The sequence below is a fragment of the Garra rufa genome, chromosome 4, assembly GCF_049309525.1.
Source record: "Garra rufa chromosome 4, GarRuf1.0, whole genome shotgun sequence".
In the NCBI taxonomy this organism is placed as follows: domain Eukaryota; kingdom Metazoa; phylum Chordata; class Actinopteri; order Cypriniformes; family Cyprinidae; genus Garra; species Garra rufa.
Genome location: NC_133364.1, coordinates 758,175 through 775,066, shown reverse-complemented (window position 1 = coordinate 775,066; position 16,892 = coordinate 758,175). Strand labels below are relative to the sequence as shown.

At 41.3% G+C, this 16,892-nt stretch overlaps 1 long non-coding RNA gene across 1 annotated transcript; it reads right to left on the bottom strand.

Annotated features, from left to right (window-relative positions):
- Window positions 1-3,620: 3,620 nt before the first annotated feature.
- On the bottom strand, window positions 3,621-4,366 carry LOC141333079 (uncharacterized). Its single transcript, XR_012355376.1, has 3 exons — window positions 4,144-4,366; window positions 3,877-4,010; window positions 3,621-3,788 (listed from the first exon to the last, which is right to left on the bottom strand). It is a non-coding gene; the product is annotated as an uncharacterized lncRNA (long non-coding RNA).
- Between the last annotated feature and the right edge of the window lie 12,526 nt (window positions 4,367-16,892).

Sequence of the window (16,892 nt, the reverse complement as noted above, 5' to 3'; positions counted from 1 at the left end):
TCTAAAGAATGTGACCACGAAAAGCCTATTCGTCCATCTGCAATCTAAAGAATGTGACCACGAAAAGCCTATTCGTCCATCTGCAATCTAAAGAATGTGACCACGAAAAGCCTATTCGTCCATCTGCAATCTAAAGAAAGTGACCACGAAAAGCCTATTCGTCCATCTGCAATCTAAAGAATGTGACCACGAAAAGCCTATTCGTCCATCTGTAATCTAAAGTACGTGACCACGAAAAGCCTATTCGTCCATCTGTAATCTAAAGTACGTGACCACGAAAAGCCTATTCGTCCATCTGCAATCTAAAGAATGTGACCACGAAAAGCCTATTCGTCCATCTGCAATCTAAAGAATGTGACCACGAAAAGCCTATTCGTCCAGCTGCAATCTAAAGAAAGTGACCACGAAAAGCCTATTCGTCCATCTGCAATCTAAAGAATGTGACCACGAAAAGCCTATTCGTCCATCTGCAATCTAAAGAATGTGACCACGAAAAGCCTATTCGTCCATCTGCAATCTAAAGAATGTGACCACGAAAAGCCTATTCGTCCATCTGCAATCTAAAGAATGTGACCACGAAAAGCCTATTCGTCCATCTGCAATCTAAAGAAAGTGACCACGAAAAGCCTATTCGTCCATCTGCAATCTAAAGAATGTGACCACGAAAAGCCTATTCGTCCATCTGCAATCTAAAGTACGTGACCACGAAAAGCCTATTCGTCCATCTGCAATCTAAAGAATGTGACCACGAAAAGCCTATTCGTCCATCTGCAATCTAAAGAATGTGACCACGAAAAGCCTATTCGTCCATCTGTAATCTAAAGAATGTGACCACGAAAAGCCTATTCGTCCATCTGCAATCTAAAGTACGTGACCACGAAAAGCCTATTCGTCCATCTGCAATCTAAAGTATGTGACCACGAAAAGCCTATTCGTCCATCTGTAATCTAAAGAATGTGACCACGAAAAGCCTATTCGTCCATCTGCAATCTAAAGAATGTGACCACGAAAAGCCTATTCGTCCATCTGCAATCTAAAGAATGTGACCACGAAAAGCCTATTCGTCCATCTGCAATCTAAAGTACGTGACCACGAAAAGCCTATTCGTCCATCTGTAATCTAAAGAATGTGACCACGAAAAGCCTATTCGTCCATCTGCAATCTAAAGTACGTGACCACGAAAAGCCTATTCGTCCATCTGCAATCTAAAGAATGTGACCACGAAAAGCCTATTCGTCCATCTGCAATCTAAAGTACGTGACCACGAAAAGCCTATTCGTCCATCTGCAATCTAAAGTACGTGACCACGAAAAGCCTATTCGTCCATCTGCAATCTAAAGTACGTGACCACGAAAAGCCTATTCGTCCATCTGCAATCTAAAGTACGTGACCACGAAAAGCCTATTCGTCCATCTGCAATCTAAAGTACGTGACCACGAAAAGCCTATTCGTCCATCTGCAATCTAAAGTACGTGACCACGAAAAGCCTATTCGTCCATCTGTAATCTAAAGTACGTGACCACGAAAAGCCTATTCGTCCACCTGCAATCTAAAGTACGTGACCACGAAAAGCCTATTCGTCCATCTGTAATCTAAAGAATGTGACCACGAAAAGCCTATTCGTCCATCTGTAATCTAAAGAATGTGACCACGAAAAGCCTATTCGTCCATCTGTAATCTAAAGAATGTGACCACGAAAAGCCTATTCGTCCATCTGCAATCTAAAGTACGTGACCACGAAAAGCCTATTCGTCCATCTGTAATCTAAAGAATGTGACCACGAAAAGCCTATTCGTCCATCTGTAATCTAAAGAATGTGACCACGAAAAGCCTATTCGTCCATCTGTAATCTAAAGTACGTGACCACGAAAAGCCTATTCGTCCATCTGTAATCTAAAGAATGTGACCACGAAAAGCCTATTCGTCCATCTGTAATCTAAAGAATGTGACCACGAAAAGCCTATTCGTCCATCTGTAATCTAAAGAATGTGACCACGAAAAGCCTATTCGTCCATCTGCAATCTAAAGTACGTGACCACGAAAAGCCTATTCGTCCATCTGCAATCTAAAGTACGTGACCACGAAAAGCCTATTCGTCCATCTGTAATCTAAAGAATGTGACCACGAAAAGCCTATTCGTCCATCTGCAATCTAAAGTACGTGACCACGAAAAGCCTATTCGTCCATCTGTAATCTAAAGTACGTGACCACGAAAAGCCTATTCGTCCATCTGTAATCTAAAGAATGTGACCATGAAAAGCCTATTCGTCCATCTGTAATCTAAAGTACGTGACCACGAAAAGCCTATTCGTCCATCTGTAATCTAAAGAATGTGACCACGAAAAGCCTATTCGTCCATCTGTAATCTAAAGAATGTGACCACGAAAAGCCTATTCGTCCATCTGTAATCTAAAGAATGTGACCACGAAAAGCCTATTCGTCCATCTGTAATCTAAAGAATGTGACCACGAAAAGCCTATTCGTCCATCTGTAATCTAAAGAATGTGACCACGAAAAGCCTATTCGTCCATCTGTAATCTAAAGTACGTGACCACGAAAAGCCTATTCGTCCATCTGTAATCTAAAGAATGTGACCACGAAAAGCCTATTCGTCCATCTGTAATCTAAAGAATGTGACCACGAAAAGCCTATTCGTCCATCTGTAATCTAAAGAATGTGACCACGAAAAGCCTATTCGTCCATCTGTAATCTAAAGTACGTGACCACGAAAAGCCTATTCGTCCACCTGTAATCTAAAGAATGTGACCACGAAAAGCCTATTCGTCCATCTGTAATCTAAAGTACGTGACCACGAAAAGCCTATTCGTCCATCTGCAATCTAAAGAATGTGACCACGAAAAGCCTATTCGTCCATCTGCAATCTAAAGAATGTGACCACGAAAAGCCTATTCGTCCATCTGCAATCTAAAGAAAGTGACCACGAAAAGCCTATTCGTCCATCTGCAATCTAAAGAATGTGACCACGAAAAGCCTATTCGTCCATCTGTAATCTAAAGAATGTGACCACGAAAAGCCTATTCGTCCATCTGTAATCTAAAGAATGTGACCACGAAAAGCCTATTCGTCCATCTGTAATCTAAAGTACGTGACCACGAAAAGCCTATTCGTCCATCTGTAATCTAAAGAATGTGACCACGAAAAGCCTATTCGTCCATCTGTAATCTAAAGTACGTGACCACGAAAAGCCTATTCGTCCATCTGTAATCTAAAGAATGTGACCATGAAAAGCCTATTCGTCCATCTGTAATCTAAAGAATGTGACCACGAAAAGCCTATTCGTCCATCTGTAATCTAAAGTACGTGACCACGAAAAGCCTATTCGTCCACCTGTAATCTAAAGAATGTGACCACGAAAAGCCTATTCGTCCATCTGCAATCTAAAGAATGTGACCACGAAAAGAAACTGGCCGTCCAGTTACACAGGAAATTGCGAGACAAATGCAGAGAAGTCTCTGTTCTCGGTGCTGTTTCCGGGAGTGCCATCGTCTGATGTAAAGCTGCAAAAGGAAGGAAAAACAAGTTTAAAAAAATAAAAAAATTATATAACATTGGGAAAACACAATCATGTTGAACCACTGGATGAAATGACCTACCCCGCCAAGGAGTCCAGCAGCACACAAACTGTGGCTGTTGCATTCTTTGCCGCCGGCACCCTGAGGGTTAGGTACTCTTTCACTGCCTGCTGTTGGTCTGCTGGCAGTGTTTGAGCAGCAGCCGCCTCCACTGCCTTCCGCATGTCATTGCTCCTGATGGCGGGCAGCTTATACCTGCATTAAGAAATAAAAGATTATTTATGAATATTCACTGTGACCGGTAAGATATTGGAAATCTATGCGGATCTGCGGGGCCACATACATTTCATGGAGGCGGTTGAGATCCTTTGTGACGTTGCACACTCCTTCGCCGGCCGGTGACATGAAAAAACGATTGCAGGTTTTATCAGGCCGAATGTTTTCTGGCCGTATCTCTCTGAAGTACAGCTGAAACCACTGTGAAAATAGAACAGACTGTTATAAACTAGTACTGAAACCAAAAAATCTTTGTGCATTACAATAAAACAGCACATGCATTGCTTCATACTGTAGTCAGAGAATCAGTCTAATAAGATATGTAAGGCCTTACAGCTTCCTCTGTGGAGGACAGGGCGAACGTGGGAGCCTGCTTTCTAGCTGTTGCGCGGCTGCTGATGCCAAACACAACCCTGCCACCATGCTGCAACCTCTCCACCCAGTCTGCATCCTAGAAAACATGGAAATATTTTAATTGCCAAATCGTACTCATGTCAAAAAATTACAGCATATCATGAGGGACAACTTGCTACAATAGATGAACTCACAGTCAAGACTTCCACAGCTCCAGGGCCCTGAAGGTGACGGAAAAACCAAGACTGCCTCGCAGTAATACCGGTAAAGGGTCTTCTCCGCCCCGGACACCTCGCCGCCCTTCAGCAGGTTTCCTCGTATCCTGAGGAAGTCTGCTTTTGCAGCGGTCAGGATCTTCTGACAGTCTTGCATGCTGTGAGAGACTGAAGTGGTGGTAACCGCAGGGTCTAAGACCAGTTGAGGATTCTCCTCGCCGGAGAAGCTCCTTGGTCATGTTGAGCCGCGAGGTACTTTCAGGCAGGATCTGACAGAGCTCCTGGTAATCCCAGGTCCTGCTTGTGCGTACCCATTCCCTATTGGATACCTTGGCTTTATGCAGCTCCTCAGCTCTTTCATCTGGCGTGTTGGTTTTCATACAAACCCTAGCCAGATGAACAGAGAGGTTTTCCTGTGGCTTGAAGCACCGTAAACAGTAAACCAGGTGGCGATCAGCAGCAGACCTTCAAGAAACAGACAAAACAACATTTAAATTTAGTAAAGCATATATACTTTCCTGGAAAAGAAACAGACACACACACTCACACACACAGAGTGGATTGCCCTGTTTGACATGCTTTTGAGGGTATAATTTCAATTTACTGCACATGTAATTCAGTATTCAGATTCAGCTTTGATCACAGGAGTAAATTACATTGATTCAAATAAGCAATAAAATAACAGCTTGCATATATGCAAAAGTGTTTTATGTGTAATGTTTCAGCCCTTCAGAAATGACCTGATTCAGGCCTGTGTTGTCATACAGGTAAGTGTGAAACCCCCACCCCCCAATTCACACCTGCTGAAAATGTGGCCACATCTTTGTTTCTTTTTTTTTTTGGGGGGGGGGGGGGATTATAGAGGACTATGGATAAAATGTCCCACATGCAGGGTTTTAACAAAAAACAAAAAGAAAAACACTCAAGCTTATATAGCCTACTGTTCTGAAAAAAAGAATACTGTAAACAAAAGAAATGCTACACAAATTAAACTTTACACAAATACTGGGCGTTAAACCTAAAAAACAAATAGAATTACAAGAAGTATTACATAAAAATAAATTAATAATTTTGGTGTAAGCTTTTTTTTATGGAATATCTTGGTTTACCCCTGATTTCACTACGTTACATTTTTTTTAAAATACTTTGATACTTTTACCAGACTTTAACAAAGCTTTTTTTTTTTTTTTTGGAAAAGGTGTTTGTTAGTTTGTTTCGTTTTTATGTTATTTTACTAACTGATGTCACAGGGCGCATTCAAATGTATAGCTTTAACAGTTTTAACATAATACAATCACAATTAGCTACGGACAAAAAAACAAGCCTTACCTTTTCTGAGATTCAGCCATTTTCAAATTAAGCAATCGAAGAACGCGTTCCAGCAAAAGAGAATGTATATGTCCGCTTGAAGAGATATTCAAAAGACATGAGGTGCGTTCGAGATGCACTACACTAGCCTGCCGCCGGCTGGCGAGAGCAGCCCCTTGCAGTCGGGGGAGGAGTAAAGAGACGGCCGTCAGGTCGGACACTTATAGGTTTCCGTAGTGTGCTGAAACATTTTTCTTAGCAGTATACTTTAATTTGAACTCTTAAACAATAAGAATATATGTTTACCATATCGCCTAATCTTCATTTTCATCATTAATGTTTTGTTTGAATATCAGATATTCGATATAAAGATTGATTACATACAGGAACTTTTTTAAGAAAAAACACACAGCACACGTCGTGCTTGTCGTCACATAATCTGACCAATGAGAATAAAGTGTGTCGTCATCAAGGCTTTCGCAGCCGGTTTTAAGCAGCTGCAGCGCCTGACCTCTGCGGCTGCTCTCGTTTTGCTCTCACGGTACTTTGATGGCACACGTGATCGAAAGGCGGCTGCAGCGCCGATCAAAGTCGGACAAATGATCTTACCAGAATGCATTGTTTTGTAAGGCGGCAGCCGATTTCTGGCGGCGCCGCATGAAGTCGAACGCACCTAGTGACAGATCTCCACAAGTGCTTAGTGTATTTACGTCAGGGGGCGGGCTCATCTCCGCCTCCAGCCCCGAAACACGATTGTGATTGGTCGCTCAGCACCAAAACATTAGGTGCGTTCGACTTCATGCAGCGCTGCGCGGACCGATCGGCGGCTGATTTGAAGTAGTGCAGGTTAGAAATTTTGTCCGACTTGAACCGGCGTCGACACCACGTGACGTTCACGTGTGGCATCAAAGTAACGCGAGAGCGTTTCGAGAACAGCCGGCTTGCTCAGCCAGCGCAGCATTTCAGAAGGGACTGCGCCAGGCTGTGATGACGTCACAGCTTCTCACGATTGGCCACATTCACCACATGACGATGATCACGCGTGTTTCGTGCAGAACAAATCAATTTGCATGCCATTTCATAAATAGTTTACGATCTTTTGACTGCAGTACATTTTACTCCCTTAAATTCTTTATATTGGATTTGTGCATAAGTTTATTATTGTACTTTTTTCATACAGACCACTTATAGTATTCAGCTGCATATTTAAGTAATATTTTTTATGGAATAACTAAAATGTCACAGACATTTAATGTAATGTGGTCAACACTGATTGATGCTGAAATCTGTAGTTGCTGCTTCACTTGCATGTGCTGCATTTCTTCCAACAAAAAAGGTATTTATATAGCTTCCAATTCATCTGCAATAAAGTAGGCAAACGCCACGTGATCTGCCATGTTTAAGGAAGCAACGAGATCCCCAACTTGTCCGACTTGACGGCTCCGTTTTCAGCTCCTCCCCGACTCTGCGCAGCGCAGCATGAGCTCGAACACACCTATTGCCTCTACACATCTGGGCACGTGTGTCAACACAGCAGCACGCTAAGCTATTTGCTGAACGGTGTTGCACGCTTCTTGCAGCATCAGCAGGTTTAGAACACGCTGTTGAATTCAGTCCGAAAAAGATATGTTTGATCGTTTTATCTGTTTCAATCTGATATTCCGTTTGTTCAAAATGAAAGCAACCGTAGGTCGCCATGTTTGTTTTGCTGCAATGAATTCTGGGTGTTGAAGTCTTTCACTACACAGGCTTGAATGGTGCTGTGCCTACAGTGTGTCTATTTACTAACCCAAAAAATTTGAAGTTATATGTGTGCTTTTAAACACTGATTCAAACATACAATTATATTTTTTTAAAAGTATTTAATAATATGCTTCTTTGTCTGTGTAGAGTAATACATGTCTATGTATTGGTTTTGGCATATGGTTAAGAAATGATCTCTTGAATCGATTTAGATAAACTTTATATATTATTTATTTGTTGGCAGTAATTTAACCAAAAAACAATAATTATGGAAGCCTCACAGCTCTAATTTGATATAAAAGCTTATTTACTTTACATATAAAAACATATTTACATAGTTGTGCTTTAGTTGGCTTGTGCTGAAAATGGTTTCTCCCATTAAAATAATGAAGCCATTACTAAAAAATCACAGTCATTAACCGAATTGCAGAACTGAAAATCATCAATATCAATAGTTAGGATGAGCTGATAATTAGCCATTTTCTGCAGACAAACAAAAACTAATCCATCTGTTAAGAATATAATGCTTCATGCATGAAGAATAAGTTAAATAGTCTTTAATTATGATATATATGATAAATAATATTATAAATTGTGTGTGTGTGTGTGTATATATATATATATATATATATATATATATATACACACACACACACACACACACACACACTTATTTTTTCAATATTACAGATTATATTCTACATACAAAACAAACTAACCAATCTATAGATTAAAAGCTAAAATGTAGCCATATATTGTATGTATTTGGCTGGTAGTGTATTATGGATAAAAATAAAATGTTTAAATATATGCAAGCAGTTATTTTATTGCATATTTGAATCCTATTTACCTTGAAAAAGGTCTGTCCACGGAAAGCCTGCAGAGGCCCCGTCAAATAAATTACAGCTGTCACTTTATGATGTTGGAATTTGGTTGACCTGCAGGTTTTCCGTGGACAATGCATTATTAGCCCATTATTTAAGTTTGCAATAATTCTGTGTGTAGTTAATTGCCTTAAAACTCAATCTATTTTCAGATTAAGTGTGGAGTCAATTACTTTAACCAGGAAACTGATTGAACTTTAAATGTGGAATAAAGTGCTTTCTAAAGCCTGAGAGCCCATTCATTCAACGCCAATCCCCGAAGTACAAACATATACTTTCCTGTGCTGTTTTTTGCATTGACAAGATGCCCGTTGAAACTTGTCCAATCTGTTGTAGAATGTATGGCCGTCTCAGCCAGCACCTCCTAACTACGCACAATGTGCACAATAAGGAGGAGAGGAAGCTTCTGCTAGCCATCGAGTCAGGCCGCATCAACGGCCGGGCGGGCAACTGCCCGATTCCTGAATGCGGCAAGTCTTCCAACCGCCTTGACCGCCACATACGAACGCATAGCGAAATATCGGTGGTGGAGCAGGAGGACGCAATCCTTGAGGGCCTCCAACCCAGAGATTCCGATGGTGTCCACCCTGGACCTGGAGGAGTGCCAGCAGACAGAAGAGGCTGACGTGCCACCTGACCGTGAAGATCAGGAGGAAGAGGAGTGCGGAAACATGGGGTGTAAGAAACAAAAAGAGTTTCTTAGATCCCAGGTGGCAGACCTGAACAAACTGGTCGACATTCTGACTGACAGTTTAAGAAATGTCACCAGGCGCTTCCGCACCCTGTCGAGGAGGTCGACCCCGTCGGGCGCTGTCCGTGTCGGTCAGGTGGTGCGGAAACTCCTCTCTACTTTTGATAATGAAGAAGAGGCCGCTCAGCCTCCCGAACAGGCCTCCGGTCCTTGTGAGCCCTCCGCCAGTGAGCAGCCCAGAGAAACCCCATGCGAGGAGCCCTCCGTCAGCGCTGGCAAGCCCAGCACCGCGCGGGAAAAAAGCCCCCCTCAGTATCCCGACCACGTGACGGTTCTAAGTGAGTCTGACGCTGCTCTTGTTCTTCTCATTACTATGTAACTACTATGTTATTACTATTTTTTTATTACTGGGCTAACTGTGCCTTTGCTCTTTTGCCTTTTGCGTGCAGATGAATTAATGGAGGGATACAGTCGGTACCTGTTGGGCCCGGATCCCACCCGCAAGCTGAGGGAAAATGTGGGTGGTCAAATTTACCGGATTAAAAATTTCATCGCCTACATGTCGGAGGGGAAGGGCAAGCTTTCGGACTTCTGCTTTCTGAATGACACGGCCAAAATACACAGGTGAGTATCATTACCTGTTTTTAGCTCGGTGTTATCAAAGGCTTTTTGTAAATTGAGCGATTCCAGCATTACAGACGGTGACATTCAAGGTCAAAACCTGAAATATAAATTTTCATAAATTTTATTCTTTACCAATATATTAAACCATCTCTTTATATTTTTCGAAACCCCTAAAAATAGAGTCTAGACATCAGAAAAGTTTCAGTCTAAAACCCTGTTTTATATTTTAAATGAGAGAAATACACATGCGTTACGGACGTGACAAAGAAAGACAGGAGTTTTTGGGACACAACATATTTTGTAAAATTTCTGCGATTTACAGTGCACAGAGCAGAAGTAACAATATCTGCCGAATTGACAAGGGCTGGCTATTAACAAAACCTAAAATATAAATTTTGTTTACATTTTCCCTTTTATATCTCAGCTGATTAATCCGCCTTACGGACGTGACCATTATCCGACTCTGGAAATGCGTATAGAACGCTTTAAAACCTTGAACAGAGACGTCTAACTGTAACTAATAGTAAAAACATTCGTTTAGGCCATTATTTAACTAATTAATGTATACAAAAAGGAGATGTTTTAATGTTTTATCTTTTTTTTTATTAATAAACTAGGCGAATGTTTTATTTCACAGTGATGACTCGCATCTCCACAGACCTGTACTGGATGTGGCTTAAGAGAGAAATAAAGCCTTCATTTTACATAAATGCGGAGTATTTAATTTTCTTTTTTAATTGTTTCGTTTAAAAGTAGACATTTTAAGCTTTCTGTAGACATATCTCTTGTAGCCTATGTGAGACACACGCTGAGTTCCAGCCAGAGACAGACAGAGATGGCAGAAAGCGCATCTGGTCTTTCTTTAGTATTTCTAAAAAAATAAAAAATTAAAATATATAACTAAACAAAAGAGTTTTAAGGTTTGACATCCGCTTTATTTTTTGTCATTTTAAAATGACCTAACGGAACAATGCCGCTCCGATGCATTGCTGATCAGGATTAAACGGATCCGCTCAAAAAATGTTTCAATGACTTGCTTATGCATTAACACTTTGGTAAGTTAGTTATACACAGGTTTAAAAATAGCTCTTACCTCTATTGTTGTTTATATATGTTTATTTATGTACCGTGGTCCTGCTAGATGCGAAACTTAGTTCTTTACATGAGATTCACGTTTTGCATCTGCATAACAAAAAATATTTTCATATGCAATGATACGAAATTCATCCAAACAAAATCTGTTGTTTTATATCTGCCTCGATAGCGACGAGTTATTTGGATCACAAACACTTGAATATCGATAATAGCACATCATCACAAGTCTACATCCGAGACAAACGCAGTTATAACCTGCAAATTGGAGAAAATATTTGACGTTTTAAAATGATCTAACGGGCCGATGCCGCTCCAATTCGTTGGTCATTAGTTGCTGTTGATCGAGATTACGCAGATGTCGCAGCATAAACTTGTTTTAATACATTGCTTATGCATTAAATAATAAAGGTTGTTAAATATGCTGAATATATGTTGTAAAATGCCATAGCCTAATCTTATTCGCAATCCAGCATAGTGAATTATTTTTAACATGCAATGATACAAAATAAAACCTAACAAGATTTGTAATGAAGATTAAGACAGATCCTCAACATATCTCTTGCTCACTCAGCAGCATGCGCGCAGAGCATGCAAAATCTTACTTTCTGCCTGAATGCAGCACAGATAGCGACACAAGTTATTTGAAAAACATAAAATGTTTAAATAAGATAATTGTCACGTATTGGTCGTCCTGTCATCATAAACTCTTGCATTACACATCATGGACTTCATTCCCCACAAGCCACTGCACCAATCACTGCATTCACCTGCTCCCTGTTTCTCACTGCACTGATCACTGCTCTCACCTGCAGCTCATTCACACACACACACACACACACACCTGCAGCTCATTCACACACACACACACACACACACACACACACACACACACCTGCAGCTCATCACACGGACAGCTTATATGCCACTCACACACTTAGCTTCTTCGCGAAGTCTTGTATTGCCCCGGCTGCATTTCTGAGCGTTTCTTCCCGTGTTTGTTTTCTCGTCTTTGATTCCTGGACTCCCTCCCGTGTTTGATTCTCGCTGCCAGCCCCGACCTTTCTGCCTGTGTTTTGACTACGATTTCTGCCTGCCCCTTTGTGTTTGTCTGTTCTAAATAAATGCTGCAAATGGATCCGCTCGTCTCAGTCTGTCCTTGTGACAGAAGACTTCGCCGCTACAAGGATCCAGAAGCTAGTATGGTGTCATCTGGTTCCAGCACGAACCCCACTGTACAGATCATGCGTCTCAAGCAGGGTGAGCGGACTATTGAGGATTATGCGATGGACTTCATTGAATTGGCAAATCTGTCTTCTATGGATGATCAATGCCTGATGATTTTCTTCCGTGGAGGACTCTTAGAGCCATTGGCTTCCCTCATGCCCATGATTGAACCGGGCTGGACTTTACAATATTATATGGATCTTGCTCTTTTGTTGTGTGGCTCTCCTTTTACTGTGGGAATTGTGGAGGAGGGCCATCTTACCACAGTTCCAGCTCAGAGCCACAGCATAAGATGTCTGCCAACCAAGAGCCTGTTCACAAGATGGCCGCCACTCCTGAGCCTGTTCACAAGATGGCCGCCCTTCCTGAGCCTGTTGCCAGGATGGCTTCTGTTCCTGAGTTCCCGGCCAAGATGGCCGCCTTTCAAGAGTCTACACGCAGGATGGCCTCCCTTCTAGAGTCTGTTCACAAGATGGCCTTCCAGAGCCTCCGCTGGTTCCGCCCAGCCTTCCAGAGCCTCCGCTGGTTCAGCCCAACCTTCCAGAGCCTCCGCTGGTTCAGCCCAGCCTTCCAGAGCCTCCGCTGGTTCAGCCCAGCCTTCCAGAGCCTCCGCTGGTTCAGCCCAACCTTCCAGAGCCTCCGCTGGTTCAGCCCAACCTTCCAGAGCCTCCGCTGGTTCAGCCCAGCCTTCCAGAGCCTCCGCTGGTTCAGCCCAACCTTCCAGAGCCTCCGCTGGTTCAGCCCAGCCTTCCAGAGCCTCCGCTGGTTCAGCCCAGCCTTCCAGAGCCTCCGCTGGTTCAGCCCAGCCTTCCAGAGCCTCCGCTGGTTCAGCCCAGCCTTCCAGAGCCTCCGCTGGTTCAGCCCAGCCTTCCAGAGCCTCCGCTGGTTCAGCCCAGCCTTCCAGAGCCTCCGCTGGTTCCGGCCAGTCTTCCAGAGCCTCCGCTGGTTCCGCCCAGCCTTCCAGAGCCTCCGCTGGTTCCGCCCAGCCTTCCAGAGCCTGGTTATAGCCGGTAACAGTTTCGGACTTTTGGGTTTTGGGAGGTTTGAGATAACTGTGTATGTCCCTTAAATTGATTCATTTTATTTGTTTCAATATACTCTATTTATTTTAATCAAACAACAAACATATTTAATTTTTTTTGAGTGCAGTACTTCACTCAGGACACACCGTCTGACAAGTTTATATACATTACATCTCATTAATATTCATATTTACTTCATAAAATGTATGTCCACAAAAAGCCTGTGTAGGCCCTGTCAAATAAGTTGCAGTTGTCAGCTCCGCAAGCTGTGTGTGGACAATTGACCAACTGTAAATGAAAAAAAAGTCTTTGGTGCAGACAAGGTATTCATTTTTCCCTCTTATATGACATTTGCATATTACAACCTGGCAGGGGTTAAATTGGGATTTGTTATGTGGGGGGATCTATGGTGGCAGGCTATACATATATATATATATATATATATATATATATATATATATATATATATATATATATATATGAAAAAAAGAGAAACTGATTATAAGTAACTTTGCAAGTACATGAACCTTCTACTTAGCCTAACATTAACCTAAGTCTACACTGTAAGGAGTGTTAGTTGGTGAGAGTTAGTTGCTTATAGTCAATAGACTAAGGGGACCATCAAATTAAAATGAATATAATGTAAAAAATAAATGTAATATGATATAGTCCATTACAAATGAAGTCGATTTAATATGGTGTCTATTGTGTGTTATAAATAATCATAATATTAAAAGTTATAACCACTAATATTTAAGTATTATAATGTATGATAATTGTTGTTATGAATATTCATTGGATGATATAATTAGGGGTGTAACGATATGCCTAGGTCACGATACGGTACGTATCCCGATATTGGGTTCACGATACGATACGTATCACGATATTTTGAACAAAAGTTAAAACATGAAACTAAAAATCAAACAACAGATAAAAAAAAAAAAAATTCAATAGCTTTCTTAGTTTTACATACAAGGTCACATTTTAAGGTTTAATAAAAACCTGTATTAAAATTAACAACTGAATAGGTCTGCCTGTCACTGATTTTTTTTTATTTTTTTTTATTTAACATAAGATTGTCAAGATGTCAAATTCTTTAAACCTGCTATCAATGCAAGATTGTATGTGTGTGCCAAACAGAGTCCTACCCGACGGGTGAACCGCTAAAACTGACGTAACGGGTGGAATAATATTTATCTGTCAGGTGCGGTGCGGGTGACATGCACGGGTATTTGCTCTTTGGACTCAATCCGGTACACGCTGACGCTGCTCTCAAACGGTCCCATCCCTAGATATAATATATTATACGTTTTTTTTAATTTTTTTTTATAATGCATTATGCGTTCATTATAATGCCTTAGAAATACCCTTATAATAGGGGCTTCATATAAAGTGTTACCAAATCAGTGAGAGACAAACTAAACATTTCATGATTCTTCTTAAAAAAAAATATATATATATATATAATGTTTTTTTTTAGTATTTATACAACTTTTACAACTTCAACTGATTACATGCATTCGTTTTATTGTTGTACATTGAGAATAAGCAGAATAGGATTAGAGGTAAAAATATTCCTTAACATACGAGGACCTCTGGTGTTCATCCCTCGTATTACAGTCTTCATCTATCTCTCTCTCACATCTGGATACTTTTAATGTTTTTGGGTCCTCTGACAATGATAAAATTTTGATACCAAGTGTATTTCCTAAGAATGATTTGTTCTTCAAATATACAAAGTTTTGAAGAGTTGGTATTAGGCACTTTAAAGATATATGTCAAATAATGTAACTTTTTTTTACTGTGACCTTAATAGATCACCACATCAACACTCTTCAAGATATCCCAAATCCGCTCACAATTTAGCATTTTGAGTATATTCTTATCATGTTGACAAAGTTTGGTGTGAACAATGTCATTCTTTTACGAGTATTATGATTTTATTTACAGCCTGATTTTTCCAAAAATCCACATTCAAATAAAAATAGCCAACTTCCTGTTTATTATAGCTAATGAGTGTTAATTAGAAAGTTGTCCGGATTGATGAGAACAATATGTGTACTGAGTTTGGTGACTGTAGACAAAACTAAACCCCCAACTTTTGTCAAAAGGTGGCGCTATAGAGTGCCTCCTCCACGCCTATTTATGGGCTGTTATCAGTGTCTAAATATCATTAATACAGATGTGTGTGTTGAGTTTCATGAAATTCTAAGTATTTAGAGTGGCTCAAAAACACAAAAAGTTAAAGTTAAAATTTGACATGTTGCCATGGCAACATGATAAAAGTTATCGATAAAGCCCTTCACAGATTCTCATCGGCCGTGTTTCGACATTATTGGGATGAAGTTTGAAGCAAATTGAGTAAAATTAAGAGGCTGATTTAAAAGCATTTAGAAAACGTGCTATAACTTTGACTCATAATAGTCACATCTCTGTGATCAGCATCATACAATGAACAAACTGCTGAAGTTTGGTCAAAATCAGACAAAGTGTGTTAAAGTTATTAGACACATCCAGTTTCTCAATTCTCGCCATAACTTTGTCGCCCCTCCACGGCCAAACCATTCGAAATATCAAAATTCCCCTGGCAATTTAGCGTCCCCAATGTCTTGAGATCATGCTGACCCCGAGTTTGGTGGCCATCGGTGGAAAGGCCTAGGAGGAGTATATCAAATTCCATTGCATGCACTTTTTAGACATCCCTGAATAGCTGACTTCCTATTGGGCGAAGCACAGACTTTGAGCACGAAAGTTGTTCAGCCCGATGAGGTCTATATGTGTATGAATTGCTTTAATGGCGAATTTGTGTCTACCTTTGAGTGCAGGTGAAGACACGTTCAGTGGAGCTGGAGGCCGTGGAAAAGCAGATCCAGGGGTTGCTGACCAGGCAGATCGAGCTGCGGGACAGAAAAACACTCCCATTACCTCTACTCCGTATGATTTTCTGCACATGTCCGGTGCACCCAGGACGCGATCCTCCCAGATGTCACTCACTCCGCCGGGACACCACGGACCCTGGGTGCAGCAGCAGCGTAAGACGCGAGCCAGACCCCGGGCGAGGACCTCTCCCCCTCCGCCGCCTCCGGTCTTCGAGATCTCCACCCGGAACTGCTTCGCTCCCCTCCGCGAGACGGAACGCGACGCTGTGATCATCGGAGACTCCATTGTCCGGTACGTTCGTGCTAACTTTGCTAACGGTAAAGTGCACACTCACTGTTTCCCTGGTGCTCGCGTTCTCGATGTCTCTTCAGAGATACCTGCCATCTTGAAGGATGATGTGAGCGTCAGTGAAATCATCCTGCACGCGGGGGTGAAGGATGTCAGGCTGCGGCAGACGGAGGTCTTTAAGAGGGATTTCGGGAGCCTGATCGAGACAGTACGCAGTACATCGCCCTGGCTACTGTGTATAGACCGCCAGGGCCGTATACAAATTTCCTAAATGAATTTGCCGATTTCCTTTCAGACCTATTGGTTAATTTTGATAAAGCATTAATTGTTGGAGATTTTAACATTCATGTTGATAATACAAATGATGCGTTAGGACTTGCATTTACTGACCTGATAAACTCTTTTGGAGTCAAACAAAATGTCACTGGGCCCACTCATCGTTTTAATCATACACTAGATCTAATTATATCGCACAGACTTGATCTTACTGATATCGTACCTCAAAGCGATGATGTTACTGGAGAAAAACTAACTTAGAAGTTTTTAGAATTGCATGGAAAAACAGTATGTCCAGCTATAGACGGGCTTTAAAAGTTGCTAGAGCCGAGTACATCCACCAACTCATAGAAAAAACCAAAACAATCCAAGGTTTTTATTTAGCACAGTGGCTAGATTAACAAATAACCAAACACCTCCTGACCTGAATATTCCTGCACAGTTTAATAGTAATGTCTTTATGAATTTCTTTACTG